Here is a 19044-nt window from a genome sequence, read left to right as displayed (position 1 = left end):
CAAAAGATGGTAGATGGGGGGAGGACCAATTTTTGCAGGGGACAACTCTTATATAGACCATTGGCAGTTGTAGTTTTCAACAGGTGGAAAGCAACAGGTTAAATGATACTATTGCAGGCAGTTGTTGTTACAGTTTTATTGTTTCTTTGTACTGTTGGTTGATGGTTCCTTGGATCCTGGTTAGGGTTTCTCAAGAAGACAGCAGTAGCAAGGAAAGCAAAGTAACTTCACCCTGCTCAGAGTTGCTTGGGAAAACTGATCCCATACAAACCAAGAATACAGAAGAATTTTAGAAGGCTTATAGAGTTTCTTTTGGAGTAAATGAATGTTCAGGGGTTCCCTTATGGTATTGAGCTATACAGAGGAACAATAAATAGAAGTGGTCGGGTGCAAGCAAAAAGTAACCGAAGGATCTAAAGTGAGTGATGTAACTAGCCTGGCCACTGCAGCTAGATAGCAGAGGTGGTCTGGAATCCGGGCATCAAGCTGTAAACACTGAAAAGGCCTAGTTAGGCCGGGCTCACAACACCATTTGGGGATTCCATTTCCTTCTCTGCTTGAAAAATGCGGGGAGAAAATCGCTGTAAGCTGTGATTTTATCTTTAGGTTTTTTTAGTCTTTTTGGGAAGAAACCAGACGGAAACCCATGCGGGCCCCAATATAGTCTATATGGTCTACGTGTTTCCGCGGGTAACTGCTTTTTTAAGCAGATTAGGTTTTTGTTTGGGGCGGTTCCCAAGCGGATCCCCCTGAAAGGAAATCCGAACACAGGTGTGAACCTAGCGATAGCAGTATCTGGCAAATGGAGTAAGATAGATAAAGCAATGTATTGGGTAATAACTAGAGATGAGCGAACACTAAAATGTTCGAGGTTCGAAATTCGATTCGAACAGCCGCTCACTGTTCGAGTGTTCGAATGGGTTTCGAACCCCATTATAGTCTATGGGGAACATAAACTCGTTAAGGGGGAAACCCAAATTCGTGTCTGGAGGGTCACCAAGTCCACTATGACACCCCAGGAAATGATACCAACACCCTGGAATGACACTGGGACAGCAGGGGAAGCATGTCTGGGGGCATAAAAGTCACTTTATTTCATGGAAATCCCTGTCAGTTTGCGATTTTCGCAAGCTAACTTTTCCCCATAGAAATGCATTGGCCAGTGCTGATTGGCCAGAGTACGGAACTCGACCAATCAGCGCTGGCTCTGCTGGAGGAGGCGGAGTCTAAGATCGCTCCACACCAGTCTCCATTCAGGTCCGACCTTAGACTCCGCCTCCTCCGGCAGAGCCTGCGCTGATTGGCCGAAGGCTGGCCAATGCATTCCTATGCGAATGCAGAGACTTAGCAGTGCTGAGTCAGTTTTGCTCAACTACACATCTGATGCACACTCGGCACTGCTACATCAGATGTAGCAATCTGATGTAGCAGAGCCGAGGGTGCACTAGAACCCCTGTGCAAACTCAGTTCACGCTAATAGAATGCATTGGCCAGCGCTGATTAGAGTACGGAATTCGGCCAATCAGCGCTGGCTCTGCTGGAGGAGGCGGAGTCTAAGGTCGGACCTGAATGGAGACTGGTGTGGAGCGATCTTAGACTCCGCCTCCTCCAGCAGAGCCAGCGCTGATTGGCCGAATTCCGTACTCTGGCCAATCAGCGCTGGCCAATGCATTCTATTAGCCCGATGAAGTAGAGCTGAATGTGTGTGCTTAGCACACACATTCAGCTCTACTTCATCGGGCTAATAGAATGCATTGGCCAATCAGCGCTGGCCAATGCATTCTATTAGCTTGATGAAGCAGAGTGTGCACAAGGGTTCAAGCGCACCCTCGGCTCTGATGTAGCAGAGCCGAGGGTGCACAAGGGTTCAAGTGCACCCTCGGCTCTCCTACATCAGAGCCGAGGGTGCGCTTGAACCCTTGTGCACACTCTGCTTCATCAAGCTAATAGAATGCATTGGCCAGCACTGATTGGCCAGAGTACGGAATTCGGCCAATCAGCGCTGGCCAATGCATCCCTATGGGAAAAAGTTTATCTCACAAAAATCACAATTACACACCCGATAGAGCCCCAAAAAGTTATTTTTAATAACATTCCCCCCTAAATAAAGGTTATCCCTAGCTATCCCTGCCTGTACAGCTATCCCTGTCTCATAGTCACAAAGTTCACATTCTCATATGACCCGGATTTGAAATCCACTATTCGTCTAAAATGGAGGTCACCTGATTTCGGCAGCCAATGACTTTTTCCAATTTTTTTCAATGCCCCCAGTGTCGTAGTTCCTGTCCCACCTCCCCTGCGCTGTTATTGGTGCAAAAAAGGCGCCAGGGAAGGTGGGAGGGGAATCGAATTTTGGCGCACTTTACCACGCGGTGTTCGATTCGATTCGAACATGGCGAACACCCTGATATCCGATTGAACATGTGTTCGATAGAACACTGTTCGCTCATCTCTAGTAATAACACTTCAGTTAGTTTAAGCTACAAGTTTGAATATGATCCTGTTGATGGGAATACCCCTTTAATAGCAAAAAGGTTGGGCCACCCCCCAGGCCTAGGATGATCAGTTGTACTAAACATTATCACATTTTGGAACCAAATATCTCGCCCATAGCAATTCAGCAGCAGTAACAGCCATCTGTTGTCCAGGCCACTACATTGTATAGAATGTCTAGTAGGTGAATAACCATTATATTTCTTGGCTTTTATTTTTATTTTATGCTTACTTGTATAGTGCCATCATATTCCGCAGCGCTTTACAGACATAGTCAGTTACTGTCCCATATAGGGCTCACAATCTACATTCCCTATCAGTATGTCTTTGGAGTGTGGGAGGAAACCCGAGTACCTGGAGGAAACCTACAAAAAATGGTAGAACATACAAACTCCTTGCAGATGTTGTCCTTGACAGGATTTGAACCCAGGACTCCAGCACTAACCATTGAGCCACCGTGCAATATAAAAGGAAGTAAATTGTGTTACATTCTAGGTTAAAAAGGGTCTTGTGAAGGGTCCGACCTGTAAAAAAGAGGCAAGGTCTGTAAAATAAAATGATGTCTCATATGTTTAAAGACGTTTTCCAAAATTGGGCAGGTATAAGCTATAAGCACTAGAGATGAGCGAGTAGTATTCGATCGAATTCCTCGCTGCCATAGGAATGCATGTAAGCGGCCGATCACCAAGGGGTTATGCGCATTGAATATTCGATGTGCTTAACCCCTTGGTGATCGGCCGCTTACACGCATTCTTATGGCAGCGAGGTATTCGATCGAATACTACTCACTCATCTCTAATAAGCACATAAAGGAGATAAATCAGGGAAAGAGAAGACTAGAAAGCAGTTTCCATTCTTTATTAAAATAGAGTCATTTTGTTACATTCTTGCATATCGTCCTGAAACCAAAATATATAGTAAAATATGATTCCAGGAATAAAGGCTAATACTACCTGGTGAATGTAAATATATGTATCTATTACCCCACCGAGAGAGTTTAACCGGGGTCCCTCTCCAAATCATCCAGCTGTGGATTCCCGTTCACTCCCCCTGCAGCATCCACTTTATAATTCAGCAATTCCTCTAGAGGAGCTGGCTCGACCTCCATTTCTGGCTCTCCTGCTTATTCTGCCTGCAGATCTGTATAGTCGTGTACCTATAGAGATGATATGGAAGGTCTCCTAGTGCTGGATTGTGTTGCTCTGCTTTAGGGCATCCCTGTGCTTGTTCACAGGTTAAAAGATAAAGGTTTGTCCTTTCCCAGGATGTGCTGTGTCCCCGCATAATCTCTGAATAATCCATCTGCTTGTTGGTACTGGTAAAGGAGAGAGACGGGTATGCTTGATGTATTATAACACGGCTCACTCTAATTAATTTCTTATCTGTCTCTTCAGAATTGACTCCAGTCTACAGTCTGAGTTGGAATTCCTATTGTGGAAAGTGATGGGAACAGAGTGGACGGGCACCTAGGACTGAATGATATTGTGCAGAATGGATGGATTCACAAGCTGTACATGTATAATGCACTAAACAGCAGCTTCCTGATGTCTGTGTTACTGGGACACAGGGAAGCTTCATTGTGCAGTTTCTCCGTCATAAGTCTGAACATGGTCATCTATAGCGCTCTTGCAGATCATGCAGTTTTGCCCTTACCATGGACATTGCTGAAAATCAAATTATCTCCATATTCTTTTTGATCATCACTATTATCTGATCAGTAGCGAAAAGCTGCTCAAAATATAATGCCGCAAAAATCACACAATATTCCATATATATTTTAGAGTAATCCTGTTGCAAGGACGAGCATGTTTTAGTTTTAGTAGCCCAATTGTGGTTTTGGAACATTTTTATCATCCATTTAGAAACATATGGTGAAAGATGACAAACAGCAAACAGTTCTCGAGCTCTCTTCACACTAGCATCATGGTCTTTGTTCATAACAGAGCGATGATAGATTATTTTTAAATGGATTCCCCCAAAAATTCCTATTGGCTAATAATACGGTTTGTCAGGGTTTTCTTTATGGGAAGACGGCAAACTGTACTATACTAGTAGAGATGAGCGAACACTGTTCGGATCAGCCGTTCCGAACAGCACGCTCCCATAAAAATGAATGGAAGCACCTGGCACGGCGACCGGCCACCGGCAAAGTGTACGTGCCAGGTGCTTCCATTCATTTTTATGGCAGCGTGCTGTTCGGAACGGCTGATCCGAACAGTGTTCGCTCATCTCTATATACTAGCCATCCAAAAGCAAATGGATCCCAATTGAAAGAGAAACATTTTAGGGTCAACAAAGCCTTTGAGCTGCATGTTTTCTGCATAAGACTTGTATGTGTGAACATGGCTCTACTTACTTAATTTGTCATAGTGCTCCATAAGATTTTGTTTTAAAGGACTGTCTATAAGGCTGGGGGCCCACGGACCGGAAATGCTGCGATTTTCCTGCAGGCAAAGTGGATGGGATTCATGCGAATCCCATCCCTACTTTGCGGAAAAGATTGCAACACGGACACGCTGCGATTTGCAAAGCCGTTGCAATTTTGCAAATCGCAGCATGTCAATTATATCTACGGAAACGCCGGCGGCTTTCCCGTAGATATAATGTTAAGAGAAAGTCTGCAGAGGAAAACTGTGTGAACTTTCTCTTAAAAGCGCTGCGGAAAGAACTGCAATGCGTTCACGCAGCGGTTCTTCCCACATCGCTTTAGTGCTGCGGATACAGCCCATGGGGCCTTAGCCTAAAGGAGCTTCTTGGTGCATGTCGACCTATGGTTCACCCAAACCTGTGTAGGAAATCCCTTGCATCTACCATAGTCACTATACAGTTATAAACATATCCCAAGGATATCCACAACTTCACTATGTATAAACTATTATATATCATCAAACGATTGTCCCAAATATTCCCATTGTACAGTACTTTTTCTCCGCACATCCTAGTGGGATAGACATAAGCAGGCCCTAGAGCTGCCAGCGGTTGTTTCTACAGTACATTAAGAGAAATCACAGCGTTCAGAAGAGGAAATAACTAAATTTCCGTACACACATCAATAAACCTTCTAGATGTCAAATGTTCTGGATATCAATTTGTAAAAGCTTCTACGGGCTATGAGATAAGAGGTTGGACAATATTTCCACCTACCCTGTCATAGTGATGGGATCTTATATAATAATATGCTGCGTACCAAGACTCTTCTGCTCTCTGGCTAGAGAACTTGAATGGATCCCATTATACACCTCTATATGAACATGCCTGACCTAAGCAGAGCAGTCTCCTGCTCCGAGGACATGTAACCCTTTGTTAACCCTGGGACATGATATACTGATAAGAAATGGACACCGTGGTACCACCTGTTTGAGTCCAATGTAGCAAATCACATTCATTGGAGCCCAAAATGACGCAATAAAGGTCATTTCTCTTCGATGAGTGCTCATCCAAATGACAATTTCCTAATCCTACTCATTCTAAATGAATATTTCTTAACTTTATCCTGGTAAAGGTTTCTGTAAAAGAAGAATTACGAAAACTTCAACCACAGTTTGGTGGCTATTTGTGATGCTGAGAAGACGACTACAGCAGATAAAGGTGAAAGCTCATTATTTTATAGTATGTCTAGAAGTGTGATATTCCTGTGATATTCAGGATCTAGCCTGTGAATATAGCAAAACCGAACAGGGCATTGAATCTCGGCGTTAATAGTTTAATGCCCCATTATACTTATAATAGAACGGCATATTAGGTATAATAGAATATGATGTGATGACAGAATCAGCTCTGCTACATCTGATAACCTCAGCCCTACTAGAAAACCAATACATTCAATGAAACCTGTTAGAAATGAATGAATCCGATCTACATACCCTCTGCCGCACATCCCACTCCCTTTAACCTCAAATCCACCCTTGTCTATCATTTAAAGTGTAGAAAATTGTATTGATTTATGAACGCAATGAAAAAATTCAGGCTCGGTGAGAAACAATATTCAATGAATTTACGTCAAAATCTAAATTCATATAATACAGATGCATATTGCTATATACTTGCTACGTCAGGATATAGTGTCTAAGCTATCTGTCTGCTGGATGTCAGCTCCTCAGCTTGAACCAATGTGTCTGCACACTTGTTCTAAGTTCACATGATCATTACTGTGTATTAGTCTGTTTGCAGTTTTATATCAGATTCTATGTACCAAGTGGCGGCGTATAATTGTATATGTCCAGGACAATTTAGCATTTCTATAAAATATCACATTTATAATTTACAATACCTAAATGTTTAGACCAATAATGCATCGCTGGTATGAATATTATATTAGGTTATACATATATTCATCCAGTAGGTATATAGATAATGGTCCGCGTAATCTATAGAAATTTTGGGTACAGAGGGGTTAACACGATTCTGGTTTAGGTGAACCTCACCTGGTTTTTGCAACAGATTCTTTTGCAATAAACGGAGAACAATTCCATTAAAAAAAAAAACAGAATAGTCACCGTAACATCTGGGATTCTGCCCAAGGGAGAACCACAGAGCTTGCAATCAATAATGCAGAGCTTGTCAAGGATAATCAGCTGAGGTCTTTAGGACCGCTCAGGAATCCTGGTGTAGAGCTAGTATAAGGTTTGCAATCTCTTGTTTGCTGGCATTTGGAAATCTTCTCTCCAAACAGCAAGACACCTCTCTCCTCCTCCTTCTGTGTGCCAGCAGCACCCCCAACTCTGTCCTGCTCCCCGCCTGCTGCTGTGTACGCTTAGGGTAAGCCTCTCCCACCCCACCCAGAGAAGAGAGGTCCCTGGCTCATCTCATTGAAACATGTGTCCCCTTTCCTACACCTCAGAGCTATGTGTTTGGCAGTAACTTGGAGGGACAGACTGGTCACTACAAGGACAGCGAGGTCCCCACCCATCTTGCCAATGCTAATTGGGAGTGATTGATGCTGCCTCTCAACAAATCTCCATTCTAAATACAATGAGAGCAGTGGCTGCTGTGCATTTCAGCACTGAGGACCAACAACACCTCCACACCGCGCACATCTGGAGGCCGGCAGTGGACGCACCTCAAGGAACATCTGGGAAGCACCGTCAGGAAAGCAACTCTTGATTTTACCTCTGGTCTTTTTGTTTTGTTCCTTTTTATCCCCCCTTTTCTTTACAGGATCTAAGAGGATAACATGCACTTTATTTCCCAGAAAGTCCTTCCTGGCAGCAAGCACACAGGGGGTCCCAGCTCCTACTGAAGAGACATACTGGTCTTGTCATGGATGATAGGAGGTGATGATCTCCTAAACTCTTTGGATACGTATTCCAGATCGGGAAGGGGCTCATTCTTCCAGGAGAATCTGGATACAATCCTCCTGTTCACTAATGAGCACCAATAAAAGGATTATAACTCCTCACACAGGGACTTCTCCTTAATGAGGACACAAGACGCCTTCCTTCAGTAAGTACACACTTTCCTCAATGTCTTTTTTTTCCCCCTCATTTGCATTTCTTTTATTGCAGAAATGTTCTGCAAGCAGAGATTCAGGTGAACTCCCCCAGGGGTTGCGGAGAGAGATGGCAGAGGGGTTTTGTCTTAATTGTTCCTTATTTTTGTCAAGATGAGCTTTGAGGATGTCACTCTTTGAACAGGTTCCTGTATCTTTGCTCTGTGTCTTGCTGCTCTGCCTTTGAAAGCACTTCTTTCTGATGTCTGCTAGCAGCGTGTGTGGAGGGGACTGTACAGCACCCACTATGCCGTAGGGGAAAAATAGCAACTTGGACCCATCTATCTATAGACATAGGTCAATAGGCTTCCAGGGTGTCTGAGATAGGGAAATGAGATTGCAACGGCAAATAACGTACAAAGCTATAGGCACTATATGCGAAATGGAATATCCATGTAAGTATATGAGTTTACAAATCTCAAGGTATTATCTATAGCTGGGGATATTTCCGTGCAATGCATACAATGTATTACAATATATCAGAATGTAGATACATGCTGACGGCTACAAGAACTGGCTTTCTGCACTTGTGCGATCAGTACTTACTGGTTCAATCAATGACTCCTTTACTGACCTCCTTAAGAGTCAATTGATGATTCCTCCTGGGTTAAAATAGAAAACACAACACAGCATAGGAGAAGAGCCTGAATCCATGACAAGGATGTGGTTTTAATTCCCAACTTCAGTGTGTGGCTGTTCTTTTACCCATCTCACAGTGCTGATGCTCCAGTTTTGCGAGTCGCTGTGAGATGAGTGACTGTCTGTAAAGAGCACTCCGTCCATTAACATCTCAGCATCCAGAGAACATTAGCAGTCAAATTGGTCCCTGAAGGAAAGCGGCGGAGTCATGGAGCTCCCCCTGGTGGATACCGGTGGCGTAACAGCCACAGAACAACTGGTTGCTTAAGCCGAGAAGGGAAGGTGATGGCATGACAAGAGGTTTTATTGTTTAAAGTACAATGCCGTCAAGTCGAACCTCACTTCTTATCCAGAACAGATTTCCCGTAACGGGTTTTCAGTTCCACCGGTTTTCTTTGGGAAGACCCCTCCCCGCAAGACTACTTTTCAATGCAATTTTGGGTAGTCGTCTCAAATCAGTTGCGTTTTACTTTCTTTGGGTTACTTTATAATAAAGGTAACTAGATTAGACCCATATTCTAGAAAACTTCTAAACTTTACCAATATTGTTTGACCCAGGCAATCCATCTAAGAGGTTAGGAAAGATTTTAGTAGCCACCATGAGAGTAGAAATTGGCCACATCTGCACCCATGGCTTGCAAAGTAATTGCTCCCCCTGACATAGGACAATATAGCTGGATTTTAGACGTGTGTGAATTCCACCCTATATCACAAATTTGTGTGAAAAACTGTAGTTATAGTGTGGTGTGTAGACCGTACGCTGTCCTGCAGTTTGTTGCATTGTGTAATATTGAAGACGTGTATTATAATGTTTATTGCAGACAGGGATGGGATGTCTAGGAATCCATTAGTAAAGACTGAGATAAAAGTATTATCATGTCAAAATGAGGGTTAATAACACAATATGATCAAATAAGTGTATACCATCAGTATGAGATGTGACCAGTTTCTTAAAGGGGACATATTCCGCGATGCCCCAGCATTATGACCTTTAATGAGGATTACTATAGGGAAAATAATGCTCGGCAAGTCCTATTGTGCCCCAAACCCATATTAAATAAAGTCATCCCCCCCATTATATTCCCATCTAGGGTTATAACCGAACACATGGAAATGAATGTGAGGCTGTAAACTTCTGGGTGACACATCCTGTGAATATTTAGTAGTAGTGATCTCATTCCCGCAACACGAAAACATCCCAATTATCAGACTGTGCAACAGGATCGCACTCTTATCAAGAACGGATAAACCCACTCAAGTGGAAGGCTATTTTTACAGATACCACAACAGCTGTTTAACTGCGCAGCTATCGGCCACAATCTGCGCCCGTCACCCCTTCCATTCCAGGAGAAGCCTAATTGCTGGCATGGCAAGGGGATTGTGGTTAAGCATTCAGCAGTATTTCGTCAACCTTGGAAACCTCAATACAGGTGTTCACAAATTTATGCCAGTCTCTTTGTAAGAGATCCCAATAATTGCTAGACTCAGTTATTCTTGCAAATGTAGCAGTGCCGGGTGAGTCAGGAACAGTAGGGCTGAATTTGCCATTTGGCTTAACTCGTTTTGCTATGATAATGGGTTCTCTGTGTTTTCCACGAAGGTGAACCTATGTGATATGAGCTGAGAGACTTAGAAGAGAAACACGTACTTTCTATATTTCACACTGATTGAAAAACCTAGGGGGAGAAACAAAATGATTGCAAGTGTTAATACATTAGCATATTGCAAGAAATTTAATTAAACTGCATGTTACATCTGCTTAAGGGAAATCTTAAAGTTATGTTGGTTGTTAAGTGCACCTAATGTATATGGATGGATAGATAGATAGATAGATAGATAGATAGATAGATAGATAGATAGATAGATAGATAGATAGATAGATGATAAATAGCTGGATATAGATAGATGATAGATAGATAGATAGATAGATAGATAGATAGATAGATAGATAGATAGATAGATAGATAGATAGATAGATAGATAGATCATAGATATATAGATAGATCATAGATAGATGATAGATGGATAGATAGATAGATAGATAGATAGATAGATAGATAGATAGATAGATAGATAGATAGATAGATCATAGATATATAGATAGATCATAGATAGATGATAGATGGATAGATAGATAGATAGATAGATAGATATGAGATGATAGATGGATAGATAGATAGATAGATATGAAATTATAGCTAGATAATAGATAGTTAGATGATAGGTATATTAGATAGATAGATAGAGTAAAGATAGATAGATGATAGATAGATAGATAGATAGATAGATAGATAGATAGATAGATGATAAATAGCTGGATATAGATAGATGATAGATAGATAGATAGATAGATAGATAGATAGATAGATAGATAGATAGATATGAGATAGATAGATAGATAGATAGATAGATAGATAGATAGATAGATAGATATGCCATGTGGCCATGTGTTACCTGTATATAAGGGGTATAAATGAGTTCAGCTTCTTCTTGCAGCAGGTGCATACAATGTAGGAAGATGGTGGCTAGGAATCAGAGGTAGATCCTATTAGGATAGTCATCCATCTGCCGTTACTTTCCTCTTTATTAATCACCCGTAAGGAAATCACAAGATGTAAAACTCTGCAGGAATCTTTCCTCAAAGATGAAACCTATAACCTCAAAAATATTTGTGGTGGAATCTTTTTGAGCCGAACATGAATAGCAGTAACGTTCCTAATGCCACCTATAATAGAACCTGGGAAATGTCAAGGGTCTCCTTATTTCCTTGCCAGAAAGAAAATGAGGTCAAGAATCTCTTAATTCTATGTTCTTTTATTATGACTCATTTCAGTCTTTTACTCTAAAGAATAGAAGAATGGCCAAGAAATCCCACACACACACTTCAGATCTGGATATCGGTCTAATATATGTATCTTTTCTAATTGTCACTAAAAATACCGTCCTTGTAATTCCACAATGTATATCGCTGGCAGCCAGCTGTTCCCGTTATGATAGCGCCATCGTTTAATAGGAGATTTTATCGTCATCGACCTTAAATCCCTTAATTTGTTTTATCAGACGAAGATTTTGGGCAGCCGGGGACTAACAATTCTCTTTTATGGCATGGGTATATGTACGGAGTGTAAATGAGCGTATTGGGTTTAGGTATATTTTATTCTTTTATAGCCGTGTCCTGGAGGACATTAACTCTATGGCACATCATGGATTTAATAATTTGAGATATAGATTTGTATTAATAACCATTAAAGCTAATAACCCATTGCAAGGTACTGTACATTATTCACATGATATATTGTCCGTTTCAGAGGTTGAAACCTATCCTATCCTATCTAAAAACTCTTCCATACTGCATATATGGTTATAATTCATATAGCATAGTGTACAACAAGTATAGTTCATGTCCCTATAGAGTCTTGTATTACTTGAAGAGATCTACATAACCATATTATAAGAATGCGTCATATCGGTTTTGGTTGAGTGATGTCTCTAAGAAATGCTGAAAGAAATTCTACTACCTTAAGGGTTAATATAAAACGACACCATATACTATATGTGGGAATGGTTTAGCTTCCTATATATAGGTTTTGTGGTATGGGTGCACATTCGCACTGGGACAGCTTGATGCGACTTCAGGTATACTTGCAGTCCTATGTAAAATGAAAAATTGAGGCAAATTGCGAAGGTCCTTAGTGTAGTCGTAGTCACAAAGCTTCATGATCAGGTCGCAGAATGATAGGAAAGATAAATGTAATAGTAAAATAACTAGTAGAAATCTCATCATGTAATAGGTAGAAGAGGAACAAAACCAGGTCGTAGGATCAGACACCGCCATCCGTAACGTGGCCTGGAGACTATCAGCGAACCTGACAACTTCCTTACCTGTTCACTCTGATCTTGGTATAATTTTGGAGTATCGGGAGAAGCACTTAGCTGCTTCCAGTATACATATATATATATATCAGACTAAAAACACATAGGTGCACGATTTGATCTAGGACAAGGATAAGTCAATCTAACGTATGTTCCCTAATATTGTAAAGGTTTTGCATTGTTCGGGTGATGGGCTGGAAGCCGTTCTATCAGTAAAGTGTAGGTAGAGGGAGCCCCTAGTGGTGAATGATATCATTGTTCGTAAGACTGCTTCTACCTGAGTCACCATGGCTGTCTTACATTACAGGCCCTGTATTATAGTCATTTATCATACCTGAGCACCATAAGTACTATTACTACACGTGTAGCGGTGCTGAATCGGTCATTTAACTCTTTAGGGCTGCGGATAATACAGGATCATGCAGTAGGTATACCACAAATGTGATCTCAAGGTGCGATATTAGGTCCAGATATTTCAGAATGTATTTATTTTGCCTTAAGGACATATGGTAATAAGCCGGGATCCTAAATTAGACCTGACGTGACATTGACAACGACACTAAAGGACCCTTAGAAAGTGTCTGAGCCTGAGCTCTCTGTAGGCCTTTATACCAGAGCAGGCCTAAATGGATGAAGGTCTAATAAACTGCACAAAATATCTTATTACACCAATAACAACGTGTTCTCACCAGAGATTTACACCTGCAGAAAACCAGCAGAAGTAGTTCAGAGCGTTTGTACTGCAGCAGGGACGCACGCCGCCTGTGTACTGCGAAGGGTGTATTCACAGGCGGCAGATTTGTTACAGAAATTTCTGCCACTGCAAATCAGTTCCTTTCATCTCAATGGGGATAGGTATAAGACAAGCCCATGAATTCCTGCAATCCACATTTCGAGGAGCGGAGCAGTTGCAGAAATTTATGCAGCGAATATGCTGTGTGTGAATACACGCTAAGAGATTGAATTTTTGAGTACTGATGTCGCAACGCTGTGTTGATCGTATTGTAATAATGTTGGGTTATGAGGCAAAAATCATACTAAAATAGCACGGTTTAGCGTTAAGTCATGCTTGTCGCTTTTTAAGGGTGTTTTCACATGTGTGGGGTTTTCATGCAGTTTTTAAAGACAAAATCAGGCGCACATCATAAAAGGAGACAGCACATAAAGAAATGGTTCCTCTCACTTCTTAGTTTTTTTTCTTTAAATGTAGATTGTGAGCCCCACATTGTACATTTTTCCCCCTATCGGTATGTCTTTTTGGAATATGGGATGGAAATCCATGCAAACACGGGGAGAACATACAAACTCCTTGCAGATGTTTTTTTGCCCTTGACGGGATTTGAACACCAGGACCCAGCGCTGCAATGCTAGCCACTGAGCCAACGTGTGGCCTCCTCACGTTGTAGTTTTTTGTTTCGACTTCAAATACCTGATGAAAACTTGCATGTGTGAATATACCCTTTCAGATATCATCAAGAAATCTACTTGTGACTTTCTACAGACAATCCACATCTATGGTACTATTACGGTTACTGTTCTACTCTCATGTAGCGGGGGGTACATACGTGACAAATTTGTGTCCATCCCATGTTTTATAATATCACAAAGCTGTATTTTATAATAAACCATGCAAATAACGTGTCCTTAAAGGGGCGAGCTTTATAATAGATGTTATTGTTTAGACCCCGCAGCTTGTAGGCTTGGGCGCCATTGGTTGGATATACCGTAATACCACCAGCACCTTGTCCTTGATCTCCATGCTCTAGTTCTCACTTCTGAGATTTACAAAGAACCTATTATATTCCTCTATGTACATTGAATAAATGTCCATGCAGATATGGCCGACTCCTCGGTGTCCTCTACTCGCACATTATGACAGCGGGTAATCCGCCATAGATTCATTATTTCATGGTGTGTAATATATTGGGGCCAGTTTCTTAAATGAGATACATCCAGCACAGAATGAATTCTATAAGATTCCTCCCTATACAAGACATTTTCAATAATCTATAAGGTATGGGATAATAGCTGCCGTACGAGCATATGGAAATAAGATGCATCGGAAATGAGGAGATTTCATCTCATGCACTCATTATTAACTCTTTAAGGTTCAGTCCATTCCCGCAGTCATAAATCTGTCATTCGTGCGTTTCGTTGCTCGTTGTGCTGCATGAATCCCTCCCTTTAATATACTTATAGCTCTCCACTTACATGCCTGACATTATTCCAGATAATGGATTCTGCTGCTCTACGACTTTCACTGCAAGGTCTGTCTAGCATCCATTGTCATAGACTATAGGACAAGGCATTATACATGTGCCGTGTACCTGTCGAAGAGCCGGAAAACCCATTATCATTAATAATGCCAAGCATTCCCCTCATTATTTACACCACACAAGAACACACACCAGACATGAAGAACATGACAGTCCCTGGTACCGTATACTGCTTGATAGCATTTTGTCTGTTTTGAAGACATAACAGTATAAGTTGCAGCCTATATTGTTTCATTTTTATTGCAAATAATAGAATGCAAGAAACAACAGTAAGGACTGGTAGTGGTAAAGCAAACGCAGAGAGGGGAGTAATCTAACCCAGCATAACAATGTAAGTTTATGTGCCTTATAGGGTGAGTGACAATGACAACCATTATGGACTTGGTCGGAACTGGTTATCACATAAACCAGTTTCAGATGAAATTCCTGCTTCTGTTGTTTGGTGAAGAAATGAGAGGTTACTATAGGGTCCTCTATAAGGAGAGACAGGAGGCAGGACTATCAGTACACTAGTTTTAATGGCAACCTTTCACATAGAATATGCAGTACAGACTGTAGGCAGCATGTTATAGAGCAGGAGGAGCGGAGGAGCTGGATGTCTAGGCTTGTACGGAAGGATTCAGTATAACTTGTCATTTATCGGTTGATATCTTTCTTTGCTCTTTCTATATTGACAAGTCAAACACGCGGTCCTATCAATGGCTGACGGTCTCCTTTATGACTGTGCAAACAGAGATAGCTGTCAATCACAGATAGGACCGCCTCCTTGACTTATCATAGAAAAAGCAGAGATTTCATTGAATAATTGGTAAGATATACTGACTTTTTCTACAAAATTGTATATCAATCTGCTCTGTTCCCTTTAAAGAAAAGTAGACTACTGCCCCTAGTGAGGAAACCACAACATTGCACTGAATCCCAAGCACAGGGATTGAGGTCAAATGGGCTTTTGAGCAACAAACTAAAAACTAACATTCAGCAATTTGTAGGGGGATCAGGCAGATGGACGTCCAATGTACAAAGTGCTGCGAGTAGTCTGGTAACTGAACCAAGTATGCATGTGTTTAGGTGATCCAGGAATTATAGCTTATGGTAGAATGAATGTTTGGACAATAGCCAACTAAAGCTGGTGTATAGCTAGCTTCAGCCCATCGAGCCTAGTATATCACTATGTGTCTATTGTTACATAGTTACATAGTAGATGAGGTTGGATGAAGACATCAAGTCCAACCTATAACCCTACAATCCCCTACAGTGTTGATCCAGAGGAAGGCAAAAAACCCCATGAATATTATGCCAATTGTCCCATTTCAGGGGGAAAAAATTCCTTCCCGTCTGTAAAATCTTTATCTTCAGTCTGAAAGAATCTGTCAACTTTGGACAATTCCTTTGTGCTAGGAAGGTCTCCTAAAGATACACAGGGTATCTGACTGCTTAGACCCTCACATTTGCCTGTCAACAATTGAGAATTAGGGGAAATGAACCATTACATAGTTTGTTTATGGGATATTTGTGAAATGTCTGGAAATTTTGGGTACTCCAATGCACGAGACGTTTATCTGACTTTAATACACGAGAATCCTGAATGGTGAAGAAACTCTGAAATCAAAAAACTCTGTTGCATCTTAACCATATCTAAGTTTCCATAGTCTAGAACCAGTCTAGAGAAATAATAATAATAATGCAAAATAATTAAAGGGATGTGCCTAAAAAAGTTTTTGGCGTTACTTGGGAGAAACCATGTTGGTCCATTGTAGTCCAGTTGGGGGATTAAGGTCTCCTTCACATGACCATACTTTGCATCTTCAATTCCCAATCTAAGTATGGATACATGCATTTCTACGAGCCCAGACACATGACCACATTTTTTTGCGGCCGTATGTTCGTGCCATATCTAATAACTGCAAATTGTAAAGCATGTCCTGTTTTTGTCCCCATTTGCGACAAAGACAAGTGTAAGGGATCATACAAGTCTTTTTGTGGGTTTGTTTTTTGCGAATGACATACTGATGTTATTTGCGGATCAATATTTGTATTAAAAAATGATTGGCATTAAAAACTATTACAGTTGAGTGCAGGAAACTATGGGGTGCTGCACTTGGATATGTACTGAAGGGCTCTACCAGGCAACTCTTAGCAGCTTATCTTCCCTGAGAACAAAGGATAAGGTCTGATGAAGTCTAAGGGTAAGTTCACACGGAGGAAAGTGGAGCGCAATCTGGCACGTATACACGTGCCGGCATATGATGCGCTCAAAATGCTCCCATTCATTTCAATGGGAGTTAGGAGTGTATACGCCGTGTTATTTTGCGCCCGTGATTTTGCCCAATCCTTCTTTCCAACAGCATAGACATTGTATAGTCTACCAGTCACATTCAGCCGATATTAATCTATTGTGGTCTAATACGACTAAGCAGTTAAAGGTGGCCCCAGCGGATACACAACCACAGACTCGGTCGTTGCCGTAAGTAAATGTATTATTTTTAGAAAGCAACATTTTATTTTTCAGCGTTCTAATTGGTAAAACGCTTTAATGAAGGTCATAGGCTCCGTCTCCGCTCCGTACCTTCTAATAATTATACGACTAATATGAGTAGCTTAGTGGATATGGGCACGGCGGAGTGTTGACAGTGGCTCTGACAGCTGCAGATATAACAGATTGATGTACTTTGCTTGTAAAATGACTAAAAACAGTTATTCTGAGCAAATTTTCTCGCGATTTTGCTAGGGACAATCAGTGCAAATTGCCAATTTCCTTTGGACCGACGCCTGATTGAATTAATTTCTCTGTCTCGCAGAAAATGAGCCTTTTAGCTAATTTAAGTTTCATTATTCTGCACGGAGAATCTGTTTAGACTCTGAAGTGGGTGCTGTGAATGAGACCAATTCTGGTTTATTAATTGCAAGGCGGCTCAGATCTAATTTAGTATTTAATACTTTTCACTGCGCATCTTGAACGACTCACAATGGTGGCCATATTTAATTATCGCACAAAAAGGATTCACATCAGGTGTTTCTCCTGGAAGTGGGAATTTGGGTTTGAAATGTTGTCTATCATGAGTACACCTTAAGTCGTCTCCTCCAAGCAAATAGGGCTATATAATGCTCCACCGACAATTCCCTCAATGGAGGAGTACCAAACACTATCCTGATTTGTGACTGAAGGCTCCCCTTAAATTGAAACTCTAGTATTGATTAAATGGTCATCTCATGAGTCTTCAAAAGCTTGTATGGTGGGGAACACACACCTTAAAACATTTGAGTTAGACTAAACCCGTCCTGACTACAGCTTTTTGTGTTGCGAGAGCACAGTGTCAGCAAACCATTCTACCTTTGTGAGCGCCTGGTTTAGAGGAACATAAATCGCAACAGTGGAAGTGCATCATGTACACCCGCAGCATAGACACCTGCACCACTGGGAGAACTGACCTTATATAAGATCTGTAATACTATACCATCTGCAGTAAAGAGGAACCCAGTGTGGAGTCTGGTATGTGTTCATCCTTTGCCATTGGAACTACATGTTACCGACAATATCTTTCTACAAAGGCCGGACAGAGGAGCATCTCACCTGCCATGATGAGAAGAAAGACCAGATTTGGCCACATGCACATCATATTTCCGGTGGTTGCATACAGGTGACCTCTGAATTAATAGCTGCTTTAGGGTAAGTTCACACAGAGTTTTTTGGCTAGGGTTTTGAGGCCGTATCCGCCTCGCGATTCGGCCTGCAGAAACTCCCTCCTCCGGACAAGGCCCATTCATTGGGCCTAATGCGGAGCAGAGTGCGTGGCTGGATGTCATTGCAGTGCACTGGCATTCAGTCACGGCTACCCGGTTTTTGGATCCAAGAAACCCCATGTGAACTTACCCTTCAAGTACATTTAAAAATGTATTTTATCAATTTTGGTTTGCATACATCCAACTTGTTGCTGCTAATCCTTGCTAGGATTGGACTCTGGAAAAAACGAGTCTCCTTCCCCCTGACAGCTGACAACATAAGCCATTCTTATTTGCCCTGTAGAAGTAGACATCTCAATTATACTGCCATGCTACTACCGGGGCTCTGCTTCTCTCCTGAAAACCAGGGCAGGTAGCTGAGCATGTGTGTCCACCAACTCTCAGCTCATTACGTGGACATGTACATTACTATATGCTTTGAAAACAAGGTGGCCCAATGCTATGCATATATATGTCATAACACTTGAGTGACTAATTTTCTAATGTTGTGTTAATAGCAAACATTGTTCTTTTTAATGATCAATGTGAACATGA

General features: G+C 41.5%; 1 protein-coding gene across 6 annotated transcripts in view; it reads left to right on the top strand.

The window, feature by feature from the left end:
• Nucleotides 1–7153: 7153 nt before the first annotated feature.
• Nucleotides 7154–19044, top strand: part of NTNG1 (netrin G1) — a 220442-nt gene continuing 208551 nt past the window's right edge. For all 6 annotated transcript variants that reach the window (XM_075287714.1, XM_075287713.1, XM_075287709.1 and 3 more), the window contains exon 1: nt 7154–7935. The gene's annotated coding sequence lies outside the window, so the exon portion shown is untranslated. The remainder of the gene's footprint in view (nt 7936–19044) is intronic.

The sequence above is a fragment of the Leptodactylus fuscus genome, chromosome 9, assembly GCF_031893055.1.
Source record: "Leptodactylus fuscus isolate aLepFus1 chromosome 9, aLepFus1.hap2, whole genome shotgun sequence".
Lineage (NCBI taxonomy): Eukaryota > Metazoa > Chordata > Amphibia > Anura > Leptodactylidae > Leptodactylus > Leptodactylus fuscus.
The sequence above is the reverse complement of the archived record's forward strand: the minus strand, read 5'-3'. Positions and strand labels throughout refer to the sequence as shown.